The following is a 13,900-nucleotide window of genomic DNA, read 5'->3' on the forward strand; positions in this document are numbered from 1 at the left end:
AGGAAATGTCCCAACAAACTGGGGTTAGAGGGTGAGATCCAATGGTAGCGAACCTAGGATCCATGTGACACAGGGGAGGCATGAGGGGCAGTTCCTTGAGCCAATAAGGCACTTAAGGAGACTCAAGTTAGATTGAGAGGGCATGCAGACCCTTCCCAATGAGAGAAGCAGGTGGAGGGAGTTTCTCTTAAAGGTAAAACTCCCCTTAAAGGCAGGGCTCACAAGCTTTTATCATGGGTTACAAATAAAGACTGTAGTAGGCACAGTTAAACTGCAATGTATATACAGATACCAAAATGTACCCACTGCTGGGGACAGAACAGTGTCAAACTTAGCTGCACAAACACACTGAATATGGAGCTTCAGGAGTTGCCTCCCCCAGGGATTGTGAGTGCTACCTTTGGAGCATCCCCACCCCCAGCTGAACTGGGGGCTCTGAAAACTCAATCCAGGAATCCACCTGGGACCTTCCATTTGGAAGGGCTGAACAACTGCCACTGAGTCTGTGCTGTGCTCATTAGAGTAGAGTTACCAACTGGCTTCAGATTTTCAGGACAGACTGATCCAGTCCCGGTTTTACCCCATCGCCTGCCTGGACTTGTAGTCTTGCTTTTAAGGAAATCAATTGGGACATCAGATCTACAAGTCCAGGCAGGCAGTGGGGTAAAATCAAAACTGGATTGAACTGTCCTGAAAATCTGGAGCCAGCTGGCAACCCTATTGCTCATATTTCCAACAAGGAAGGGCTGAGAAGTTCAAGTGATTTTCCATTTTCAGGATTTACTCAGCAGACGGTGTTGTCTCGTTTTGCGGGTGTCGTACTCTTGCACTTGTAAGTTCAAATGTACCTTGCACATGCAGCAAAGAAAGCCCAGAAACATAGAAGATCTCAGCAGAAAAGGATCCCCCCCGCTCTGCCTATTTGGACCTGCCTATGGTGCTGTCACAGCTATTACTCCATCTATGGTCTTCTCCCTCCTACCACTACCTCATACAAGCAGATGGTGCCTTTCAAGATTTAAAATCTGTGCTTGCTGGGCTGGGCTGTATTGGGAATGAACATAAGATATAAGAGCACTTTATCTCAAATGCAGTCCTGAGGCATGCACACAGATAGTGTAAGGTACAGAGTATGCCTATGCCTTAAAATCAAATGTGGACCAGGCATGGACAAACAGATCTCTTATATTCCTTAAAGCTTATTTTCTTTTGCGTTCCTTCTCTTTTTCTTTTCATTCATGGGAAAAATTCATTTTGGAGCATCCAGAATGTACTCTGTTCATGTTTTGGTTTTGTTTATTTTTTTATTTTACCGAAGGTCTAGCTTTCCACCATCCTCCTGCTCTGCCTATTCTTATATGAAATGCGCTAAAATATATTTGAACTACTTTCTGTGTCTTTGCAAAATTGATATTTAAAAGGTGCCTGCCATTTACGAGGCTGTGTTTTCTGGAACCTTCCCTTGGAGCTGCGTTCAGGTGTGTGCATTTCTTTTTGGATGACATAAAAAAAAATGCAGTGCGTCATTTGCTGAAAGCAAAACAAAAAGGAAACCCAACAAAATGCGGGGTTATTTTTGTTTCAGTTGGTAATGCAACCCCGGTGCCGGCGCGCACCACCAGTCCAATTCTCAAGAGTGTCATCAAAATAAAACCATTTTACACAGCTCCCCCTCCCCTTCACCTAATCCTCCCAAGCCCCATCCCTCAGTGCAGCCTAATCCTCTCTGTTGGATTCTGATGGTCCAAATGGTACAAGAGCAATCCCCAGTCATTCCTGCTTTGGTGAGTCCCGAATTGAAATTGGCCCCAAGAGCCCCATAGATAGGGTAAACTACACTGGTGAGGGGAGTGGATATGGGAGAGTCTGGGGAGGGGGTTGTTTTGTTTTATTTTGGCTGCACTATAGGGTGGTGTTGGAGGGGGAGTCCTAACCTCTTCCTTTCCTTTTTTTTTTTTTGTTGTTTCCCCCTCCCCCCCCCCCCCCCCCTTTGGTATTCATTTTGGTTCAAATAAATGAAACAAAACAAAAAATAATAAAAAACAAAACAAAACAAAACAAAAAATATTTACATGCACACCCCTAGCTGCATTTACTGGATGTGTTTGATAGGTTGAATTCTGTAGCAATCTGTACCACTTTTCTGTTTTATAACAATATTTAAGTAAGTGCATGCTATCCTTGGCGAGTAGAGAGAAATAAATTATGACATCAGTAAATCAAATAAATACATTTCCTTATGAATGAGAAAAGCAAGGAATCATATAACCATTCAAACAAAGAGAAAAATGCAAAATGAATAGAAATCCTGCCAGAGAAATGCTGGAAAAGCTGCCGTGAAGGCTGCAGACATTGTACCCTTCCAGCAGTTAAAGAAGGCTACACAACTGAATGGTTCCTGATAGAATATGAAAAACTTTGCCCATCTATTTCCTATCCCTCATCCTCCATGAATTCCCTGTATAGCTCGTTTGAGAAATCTGACCGCAAATGGTTCTTCCTGATTGCTAATTTTCTGCCTCTAACATGTTCTAAATTTATCTTTAAAAACAACAATGTTTTCACACAGGTTGGGCTGTCATCCATAATCAGACCCTTACTAGAATTTTTCCTGGTGTTACTGCTGCATGGATATTTCATTCTTTTACCGTGGCATAATGGGGGCAGTTTTTTAAAGATGCAAGGGTAGTTGCATGCCCTGTGGGCCCTTTTACCTGCAGATTTTGCACCCATTCTCAAAGGGAAAGTATATACAGATGTTCCCTTTGAAAACTGCCTCCGGAAATTGTACCTGTAGAGAATGGCACTTGCTTTTTCCGAGTGCTTTTTTCCCCTTCAAAACAATGCACGTAGTTTTGAAAATCCCCTTAGTTTGTCCCCAACCTAATGCCACCTTCTTTTTCTGCCACGTAAAAGTATACAAGTTGTTGATCTCTGCATATCCTTTTTACCTGTGGAAAGGATGAGCAATATTCAGGCAGCCAATTTACCCAGGTAAATAGTCACTTCGGGTGTGTGCACCAGAAACTGAAACTGCCAAAGTGGGTAGCCTACCTTTGGATGCCAGCCTATGATAATGGGCTCAGTTATACAACACAGAATAAAAACTAAATGTAATTTTAATGAAACAAAATTAAAAAGGGGCTTTTGTAGGGCAGTTCTATGTAGACTAAGGGTTCATTTTCCAAAGGACATTTCGTGTGCGATACCTAGATCGGAGTGGGTTCTGGGCGGCGTCCGCACCGGAAGGGGAGGAGTCAGGGCGGCACCGGGGCGGACGCCGCAAAGACATCGCTGACTGACGGAGAAAAGGTAAGGAGCCTTATCGCCGTCAGTAACGCGGCCAATAGCACCACCTTTCACGGTGGCGCTATTGGTTTGCGAAAGCCGGCAGCGATCGCACCACGGTGGTGCGATCGCTGCTGACTTTCACGGGCCAGCCCCCCCCCCCCCCCCCCCCCCCCATTACTGCGGGATTTTCTAGGTTGTGAGAATTTAGAAAATCCAGGCCTATGCCAGCAACCACATTACTTTCCCTAAAATACCATTCCTGTAGCGATGCTGCCCTCCACTGGTCAGTTGTCATTAATACCTTTTGAAAATCCTTTTAACAGCAAAAGTAATTTCTGACAACTAAGAATGTAGTTCTAAGTGAGATTCACAGTTTCTTAATGAATCAGTGAGCCTGATTTTGAAACAGAAAGAAATAGCTTAAATATCGAAAAGGCTCTAATTTAAATATTGCAGTGTAGGTATGCCTCATACCCTTTTGAATCTAGACACCAATTACTGCAGTTATATACCTCTTGGGTCATTTCAGAGAATGCTTACTGTGTGACTAGGGCAGAATTAATGCATCACCATTTATTTCACTGAGAGTCTTAGCCTTTTTTCTGGAATATGTTAACAGCAACATATGAAAAATCTGGTAAAATCCAACAATTATTCACCAGAGAAAGTATTAAGAAGATACAAGTATGTTTCATAACAGAAACTGTAAAAAAACAAAACAATGAGTTTTCAGTGAAACATTTTTTTAAAAAAATTGTATTTGCATTTCATAGATGCATATTTTGTACTGAATACTAGTTTCTTAGATTGTGAAAAGATTTGCATGCATCTTTTGATTTCATTGAATAAAAAAATGTCCATTCAATGATGCATTCTATTGGCATAGCCATCACATCTGACATCTGATGAGCAGACCTTCAATTTTTGCAGAGAAAAAGAGGGCAAAATGAATAAGCCATTTTCAGATCTGAGATTTGAAAGCATGCCTATCTGGCTGGCCCAATCACCAGGTGGAAGAGCTGGGTGGCTTTGTGTAGAAGATGCAGCTTTGATCCCTGGACTCAGTTTCTGCTCCTTACAGAGGCAACGTGTGCAGCCCCTGATAGGGAAGGAGTAGATATAACGATATAGAAACTTAAAAAAAAAAAGAAGTTTGCAATCTGTTTACATTTTTTAGTAAGAAATTTGATGGAGATTTTCACAAACCAGTGAATGCTCATGAGATTTTGAGCAGATTTGAAGAAATTAGTGTAACCTTCCCCCCCCAATATAGATCTTGGGGCATGAGCAAGCCTTGCCACCAGGCTCATCCTGGCCTAGACCTTGGCATCAGGCCCATTGCAGAAGCTTCATCCTGCTGGAGGCCCATTTTTAAAAAAAATGCAATGAATAGAAAAATACCCCAAACATTTCAGTGTAATCCATTAGGAATGAACTGAAAATAACCTCATGCATTGCAATTTTTAGGCATTCACTAAAAACAAATGCACATCTCTAGTAGAGTATGCTGGTATGTAAACTAGGATTTTGCATTTTCATATATGACTAAACAGATATGCAAGCAACTAAATGCCTAGCTGAGTGCCCAAATGGCAAGGTACGCTTGTCGCTAGGTGCCTTTCTGGGTGCCCGATCATGCAGATTTTTCTGCCACGAACAGAAGAGCATGAGAGGCTTGATAAGTGCCTGGCTGAACGCCTATCTCGACTTCAGAATGGCCAGCTTAGCAAAGCACTTTTCACGGCATCCGTGGTAGGCGCTTCCCCGGGCGGACAGATACAAGGCCAGAAAAGCGGCAAGATTGTTGAGAATTAGAATCCATCAAAGTATTTGCCATGTTTTCTGCAGCACAGTTATTGAAAATATTAAAATACTTTCCAGGGTCATGTTTTCACTTAATAGGGAGACCCGTTCGCTCGCTCACTCGCTTTTATGCGCGGATTATCAGCACGGGTTTTGAATGTGGATGCGGCTGCTTATTACATAGGCCGCATACTATGCTTAGTATGCGCATTTTTCCGTACGTGCGCGGATTTCTGCACGCAAATCATTTGCATTTTTTTTTTATATCCCGCTGAAGTGGCACCTTCAGCTGCGCACGGCGATCAAAACCCGCGCACATAACAAGCACCTGTTTTGCCGCAGGTCTTATTATGTCGGCCACTTTGTGTCCCCAGCTCCTGGGTACAGATTCCTGAGTCAGCAGCACCATCCAGTGTATTACTACAATTAAATCTGAATTGCTGGTAACCCGTGGCAGCGCTACTGAGGTTATCTTCTTATCTAGCAATACACCCCTTCAGAACACTCAGTTCGTTTAGCTGTGATTTGCAGACCTCCGATTCTCTGTCCGATCAGGATGCTGGGAGTCCAGGGGCGGCTCAAGGCAATCTTCTGCCTGAGGCGAGGGATGAGTTGGCACCCCCCCTGCCTCCGCTGCCCCCCCTCTCCCTTTTCCAACACACCCTCCATACACACATACACACTCATTCACTTCTCTCCCCTCTTCCATACACACCCTGCCCTCTCATTGTCTCTTCTCACCTCGATTCTCATTAGCCACAGGAGCCTCCTCTTTCCCCAGGCCCGTGGGACATGCACTCCACTTACTCCTTCAGTATCGTCGGCACGCTCTGCCCTTTATTTTTGGCACGCGGCCCAACACTGTTGCTCCTCCTCCTGCATCTTCAGTTTCTTTGTCTCCTGCGAAGGAGGGCGACGCTCCTGCCTGTCTTTCTTGCCGCGCAGCACTGGGCCTTCACGTTTTCTTCCGGGGGGCACGGGTGCTGATTGTTCCTCCTTCTTTGAGCGCGCATTGCTCCAGGCCCTTTCTCTGTCTGGCCTTCTGCAGCAGGTCACCCGGAGTTTTTCAGGGTGTTGGCCCGGAGACCCGGCAATTCGTTCAGAATTCGGAGTCTCCGGGCCAAAAAAGGCAAGTTCCCAGGAATGAGCAGGGGCAGATCGCCAGGAAAATATCAGACCAGGGGATATTTTTCAAAACCAGTCCACAGGATATCTATGACTCACGCGTGTGCTTTCTGTGCAGCACATATTTCAACAGTTCCAAAAACCACCACTGTTGACCCTTGAGAGGTGACCTGGAGCCTGGCAGAACTGAGACAAAAAAATATCCAACAAATTTCATAATTTTCTAAACAATTACAGCACACCTTAGACCAGGGGTGAGCAAACTGAAGTACAGTCCCCCTTCCATCCATGCAATTTGTTGGGCTCTCCTCAAGTTTGGTTGCATCTCTCAAATATAGCCTGGTCTGGAGTTAATTTTGCTTCCCCAACCTTTCAAATACTGAACCAATTGCCAATTAATGAGACAACCACTCTGCCAACCAGTGGCTCATTCACACACACAAAGACATTTGCTGTTGTGCTGCTGCTCACATGCTCACTTGGCAAATGCCCCCTACCCCAGCACTTCCACATCATTATTTAAAAACCTTCCTTGTTGCCAGCCTTTCCTCAGCCTGCAGCAGCCTACTCTTTCCCAGTCTCACTCCTTCTCAGCACCCCCTCTCTCTCCTGGAGGACTCACAGATTCCCTAGCCAATTGCCCCTCTCAAAGCCCAGTCACCTCTGACAGAAGCCTCACTAACACTGCACAGGCACTTCTGTCTGGCTGACTCCTCCCTTTCTATCAGACCGATACAGAAAAACGCGCGGAAGAGCTGGCAAGCGGCCCCGCTCTCCTGTGCGCTGCGATTCAGGAGGGTGGCCTATGCAAATTAGGGCCCGCGGTATAAAGGAGGCACTAGGGACACTAGCGAGTCCCTGGCGCCTCCTTTTTGACTGGAGCGGCGGCTGTCAGCGGGTTTGACAGCCGACGCTCAATTTTGTCGGCATCAGTTCTCAAACCCGCTGACAGCCACGGGTTCAGAAACCTGACGCTGGCAAAATTGAGTGTCATCTTTTTACTTTTTTTTTTTACTTTTCGGGCCTCCGACTTGATATTGCTATGATATTAAGTCGGAGGGTGCATAGAAAAGCAGTTTTTTCTGCTTTTCTGTACACTTTCCCGGCGCCGGCAGAAATTAACGGCCAGCCTTTGGGCAGGCTTAATTTCTGAAAGTAAAATGTGGGCTTGGCTGCACATTTACTTTCTGTATCGCTCGGGAATAACTAATAGGGCCATCAACATGCATTTGCATGTTGCGGGGCGCTATTAATTTGTGGGGGGGGGGGGGGGGGGTTGGACGGCGTTTTCGACGCGCTATTACCCCTTACTGAATAAGGGGTAAAGCTAGCGCGTCCAAAACGCGCGTCCATATGCGGGTTAACAGTGTGCTTCACCGGAGCGCACTGTACTGTATCGGCCTGTATGATAGTAGCTGGCCCCCACCTCTCAGGGCCCCACCCCAGCACATTCATAAACTGTGTGCCACACAGAAAGCAGCTTTTATGATTCCCTAGGCTCTGCTCTGCCAACCTACTCCAGGGAAGGGGGAAACCAGAAGTGATCCATGCTGTCAGCTTTCGCCAGGGCTTAAGAAAAAAGAAAAGATAATTCAATCCTGGCCAAGAGTGAGGCTGGGGAGAGCCTGGCCCAAAGCAGCACCGCTCCAGATGGAATCCTGCATTCCTACATGGAGCCAGTGCAGTCAGAGCTAGACTGAAGCAAAGGTATTAAGCAAGCCTTACAGCCTTGCACACACAAACCCCCAGCCCCAACCTCTCCACACACTGTTAAGTTATGCATTTATATTAAGGTTTTACATGAAAATGGACAAAAATATCACATCATATTTATTAAATTTACAAGCACTGCTGTGATACCAATCTGAAAACCCTCTAAAAAAATAAAAAGTAAACAACATTTGGAACTGTAATATGTGTTGGGATGTAGGTTTGACCCTCAGAAAGCCATGAGTTAACTAAATTATAAATGGTAAACCTCCCACATGAAAACCTCCTAACCTACCAGCGATATCAACAGTAAACAACCATATTTATTAATAAGGGCAACACTGCAAAAACCAAAAATACCAATACCCATAAGAAACATAAGAACATGCCATACTGGGTCAGATCAAGGGTCCATCAAGCCTAGTATCCTGTTTCCAACAGTGGCCATCCAGGCCATAAGAACCTGGCAAGTACCCAAAAACTAAGTCTATTCCATGTTACCATTGCTAATGGCAGTGGCTATTCTCTAAGGGGCAGATTTTAAATGCCCTGCGCGCGTAAATCCGGGCCCTCGTGCGCCGGCGCACCTATTTTGCATAGGCCCCTGGCGCGCGCAGAGCCCCGGGACACGCGTAAGTCCGGGGTGTTTTTTTAAAAGGAGTGGGAGGGGGGCGTGTCGGGGGGCGTGGCTGAATGACGCAGCATTTCGGAGGCATGACGTGGCATTTTGGGGGGTGGCGACGAAGGCGTGGTTTCGGCCCGGGGGCATTCCGGGGGCATGGCCGCGGCCTCCGGACCAGTCCCCGGGCCCAGAACACGGAGCGGGACAGCTGGCCAACGCGCGCAGATTTACGTCTGCTTTTCGCAGGCGTAAATTGTGGAATAAAGGTAAAGGGGGGGGGTAGATAGGGCCAGGGGGGGTGGGTTAGGTAGGGGAGGTGGGGGGAGGGCGAAGGAAGTTCCCTCCGAGGCCGCTCCGAAATCGGAGCGGCCTCGGAGGGAACAGGCAGCGCGCGCTGGGCTCGGCGCGCACAGGTTGCACAAATGTGCACCCCCCTTGCGCGCGCCGACCCCGATTTTATAAGATACGCGCAGCTACGCGCGTATCTTATAAAATCCAGCGTACTTTTGTTTGCGCCTGGTGTGCAAACAAAAGTACGCGATCGCGCAATTTTTTAAAATCTACCCTTAAGTGAACTTAATAGCAGGTAATGGACTTCTCCTCCAAGAAATTAGCCAATCCTTTTTTAAACACAGCTTATACTAACTGCACTAACCACATCCACTGGCAACAAATTCCAGAGTTTAATTGTGCGTTGAGTAAAAAGAGTTTTTCCGATTAGTTTTAAATGTGCCCCATGCTAACTTCATGGAGTGCCCCCTAGTCTTTCTATTATCCGAAAGAGTAAATAAACCGATTCACATTCTACCCGTTCTAGACTTCTCATGATTTTAAACATCTCTATCATATCCCCCCTCAGTCGTCTCTTCTCCAAGCTGAAAAGTCCTAACCTCTTTAGTCTTTCCTCATAGGGGAGCTGTTCCATTCCCCTTATCATTTTGGTAGCCCTTCTCTGTACCTTCTCCATCGCAACTGCCAACTATATCTTTTTTGAGATGCGGCGACCAGAATTGTACACAGTATTCAAGGTGCGGTTTCACCATGGAGCGATACAGAGGCATTATGACATTTTCCGTTTTATTCACCATTCCCTTTCTAATAATTCCCAACATTCTGTTTGCTTTTTTGACTGCCGCAGCACACGATTTAAATTTTTAGGAAACTAGAACATGCCAGGCTGCTATTGATCCCTACAAAGAAACTACATAATAACAAAATATAGTTTATAGTTTATTATTTTTTATATACCGCCACATTACCCATAGCCTTCACAGCGGTTTACAATTTAAATACAATAAAAACACCTCACCTCAGTCACACATGCAGGCAGACCCTCATCAAATGCAGAATAAAGAGACCATAAATTATAAAAAGAAATGTGCAGACAAAAACTAAACTGGAAGATGCAACATGCCAGACTCTGTATGCAGTAGAGATGTGCTTCAGGTAAAAATTTCACGTCGGGCTTCGTTTCGGGGACCCCCGCGGGAATTTCATTTTTCCTGCGGTTTGGATTTTTTTTTCAGGGGCCCCGAAGTTAGTGCGCCCTATCGGGAGTTAGCACGCACTAACTCAAAAATGAATTTTTCTGAAATTTTGGAAAAAATTAAATCGTTTTTTGGTTCTCCTGAAACACTCCAAATTAGGCAATTTTATTGACATTGCCTAATTCGGGAAAAAAAAAACATATTTCAAAACATAATTTTGTTAAATTTCCCAAATACCAATAAAATATTGAAAAAAGAGTAGATATATCAAATAACACCCAATAATTAAAACTAATAAGGAAAAAAAACCCCCTTCTTTCCATACCTGGAAACGTTTGCTGTATAGTCATCATGAGATTGTCATGGATTAATGTGGTGCAAAAACATATACAAGCTGCCTCTCTCACACAAGCAAGCTAACTGTGTCTGCCACACACACACATAAGCTTCCACTCATACACACACAAGCAAGCTGCCTCACACACACACACATACACACAAGCTGCCTCTCACTCAAGCACAAACATTCATTTAAGCAAGCTGCCGCTGAAGCTCACACACGTGTTACACGAGCTGCCTCTATAACTCATACTCACACATAAGATGCCTCTCAAACTCACACAAAAGCTTCCTCTCACCCACGCACACACAAGCAAGCTGCCTCACACATGTGCACATACACACAAGTTGCTTCTCAAGCTCACACACATAATCTGCCTTTCACCCAAGCACATACATACAAGTAAGCTGCCTCACATAGTGCACATACGCACAAGCTGCCTCTCAAACTCATACACACACACACAAGCAAGCTGTCTCTATCTCACAAGGGGCTCAGTAAAGCAAGTCTTAAAATCAGCACTCAAAAAGGAGAAAAACTCCAGTTTGGCTTCCTATCTTAGTTCTGGTATAGTGTAAGTTCAGGGGGGCAGGGAAGTACTTTTTTAAGAACTACTTCACATCAGCATCTGTGAAGAAGTGAATTTGATTGCATTTTCCCCAGATCTACTGCATAAAGTGTAAAAATGTTCCCATTGGATTCCAAAAATTCTGTCGATCTTCAGTTGGTTTGACTTTGACTTGTTTTTGTAAATCTCTAGGAAGGAGTCCTAATGATCATACAATATTGACCCTTACTGACCTGCTTCAGGGTCCATATGCACCAGGTTCCAGAGGAAGCCATGATCTGCAACCTCTGGACAACGATTATCCCCACAATGACTGGATAACTGGTCTATGGGGGAGGTAGTTAAGAAATGGTTATTCCCACATTTAGCTGTACATGAAGGCTCATGGTGCCTGAGCTTTAGTAGACGTCTTTTCCCTTTTAGCTGGAAAGCTAAAGAAATCCCAGCTACCATAGAAGGCATGGGCCACATAACATGGGATGCCATCCTGGAGCATAGGTGAAAATGAGGGAAGAGGTGGGGTGGGGGATAGGTAACTTTCAACAATAAGAATAAGTTCCAGGGAGGCAGAGTAGTGACCACCCCCAGAGAAAGCAGCAGGGATCCCCAGGGACACAGAAGTAGGGCAGGAAAGAGGTGAGTGGGACCATTTTGGCATTGAGCAGGCTAACAGAAACCCCATCCACCTTGCCATCAGGAAGGGGATCAGTGGACACCACAGAAGGTGATGGGGATGTTTGGGTGGAGGGAGTCATCACAGGGGAAGCAGCACCTTGAACAGGTTTGCTCATGCTCCATTGGCTAGGAGGTGCCTAGGCCAGTTATGGCTATGTCCCCAGTAGAAGTGGGGATTTTACTGTTTACTCAAACTATGGTAGGGGTGATCTAGGGAAAGCCATTTAAAAGCAAGTCAAAGGCAAACAGCATTGAGCGACTGTTGTTGCATGCTCTTAGTGGCAGCAGTCACAGAAGGGAATACTGCTGGGCAACTGCCTTGTCAGTTGAGGGGTTAGTTAGAAAGATTCAAGTTGCATGGGCTATGTCTCCTCCCATCTTTAATGGTTGGGGTAAATTGATTACAGCATAGGGATGTGCAGCCTCCAGATTTTCAGATTGGCTTGGATTTTGTTTCAGGAGGTATGTTTTGTTTAATTTGGTTTGTTTAATTTTTATTTTTTTTTTAGCTCAGTCCGTTTGTCAAAAGAAAAAAAATGTAACTGGAAAAAATCCCCTGAAACAAACAAAAACTACCCAATGAACAACTTAAAAAACAAAAATACACGACTCTGGCAATCCTGGCTGGGCCATTTTGGGTCCAGAAAACAGCCCAGACCTGACAATGAGGCCTAGGCCCATGCCAGGATCCGATCCTGAGGCCTGATCCTGGTGCTGAGGCCTAGGTCTCCTGATGTCTTCATATCCCGGCACTTGAAATAATAATGCCATCCGCTTGAAGGACAGCGGGGCATCTTCCTTTGGTGCTGTTGGTGCATTCTGATTTACAACCATACATTTCTGCAGCAGTATATCAAAATGGTGCCATTTGTTTCTGTGGAAGGCACAGCAGTGACATATCTCCAATACCTTCCTTCAAGAGGATGATGTCAGCTTTCAACTGCCAGGACACAAAGAAGATGTTGGGAGGCCCTCAGCACAGGAACACTTTTTCAATGTTGCTTCTGGGTCCATCGAAACACAAGCTATCTCGGATCATTCCCCGGTATCTATCACACTTACCTCTCAGACATCCTGGTACCCTACCCGCCTTTGAAGGTTCCCTGCTTTTCTCAAAAACGATGCATGCCTTCAAGCTTTTTTGAAAAAACAATGGGCAGATTACGCTAAAAATAACCATCAGCATGTAGATCAACCTCATCTTTTCTGGGAAGCTGGGAAAGTGGTACTCCGGGGAGAAATTATAGCATATGTCCACTCTCGTAATAAACAGTTAAATCAGAACATACTACACCTTGAAACACAGCTACAGCATGCAAAGACGGCGTTAATACAACAAAATTCTGACAGTAATAGGACAGAATTTTATATGTGCTGGGTCGATTGAACACCCTTCTAGATGTCAGAGCCCAATTTATTTGCAAAAGGAACAGCAAAACTTATTTAAATTTGGGAATAAACCCAGTCGCTTGCTAGTAAACTTAGCTAAAGTCCACAGGCTGAAGTTGTTTATTGCCCATCTGAAGACACCTTCTGGGGGGCTTGTCACCAAAGAATCAGAAATCTGCGAAGTCTTCCGACAATTTTACACTACTCTGTATACCCCTGATTCCCTGGCGGGTCAGGCGGAGGAGGAGTTTCTCTTCAGGGATTTAAATCTCCCCACGCTTTCAGCTTCACAACTCGATTTTCTGAACCGACCCCTCCAGATTTATGAGGTTTCCCAAGTCATCTTGGCTGCTAAAACCGGCAAATCCCCAGGCCCGGATGGGTTCTCATATGACTTCTACAAGATATTACTCCAACACATTGGGACACCACTGACAAAGTATTTCACAGAAGGGCTTACACAGCAGCGTTTTCCCGCATCCTTCAAGGAGGCACACATTATAGTTCTCCCTAAGCTGGGCAAAGAGCTGTCCAATCCCTCATCTTATAGACCTATATCGTTGCTTAACTGTGACCAAAAATTTTGGCAAAGGTTCTTGCAGAATGACTCAGTGTGCTCCTCCCCGTCTGATTTCCCCACACCAAACAGTTATTAAACTGCTTACTGCTATGACTATATGCCAAACTCAAGACATCCCAGCATTGGCTATTAGATTTGACTTAGAAAAGGCCTTTGACCGGGTGGCGTGGCCTTACCTATTTTCGGTCTTGCAAAGATTCGGCCTTCGGGGAGAATTCCTCCAATACATTTCTTTATTATATGACTAGCTGTACCCGGCCACGTGTTGCTGTGGCTCAGTCTGGTTTAATTTCACAATGCGCATTTGCTC

Source organism: Rhinatrema bivittatum, chromosome 8 (assembly GCF_901001135.1).
Source record: "Rhinatrema bivittatum chromosome 8, aRhiBiv1.1, whole genome shotgun sequence".
Taxonomy (NCBI): domain Eukaryota; kingdom Metazoa; phylum Chordata; class Amphibia; order Gymnophiona; family Rhinatrematidae; genus Rhinatrema; species Rhinatrema bivittatum.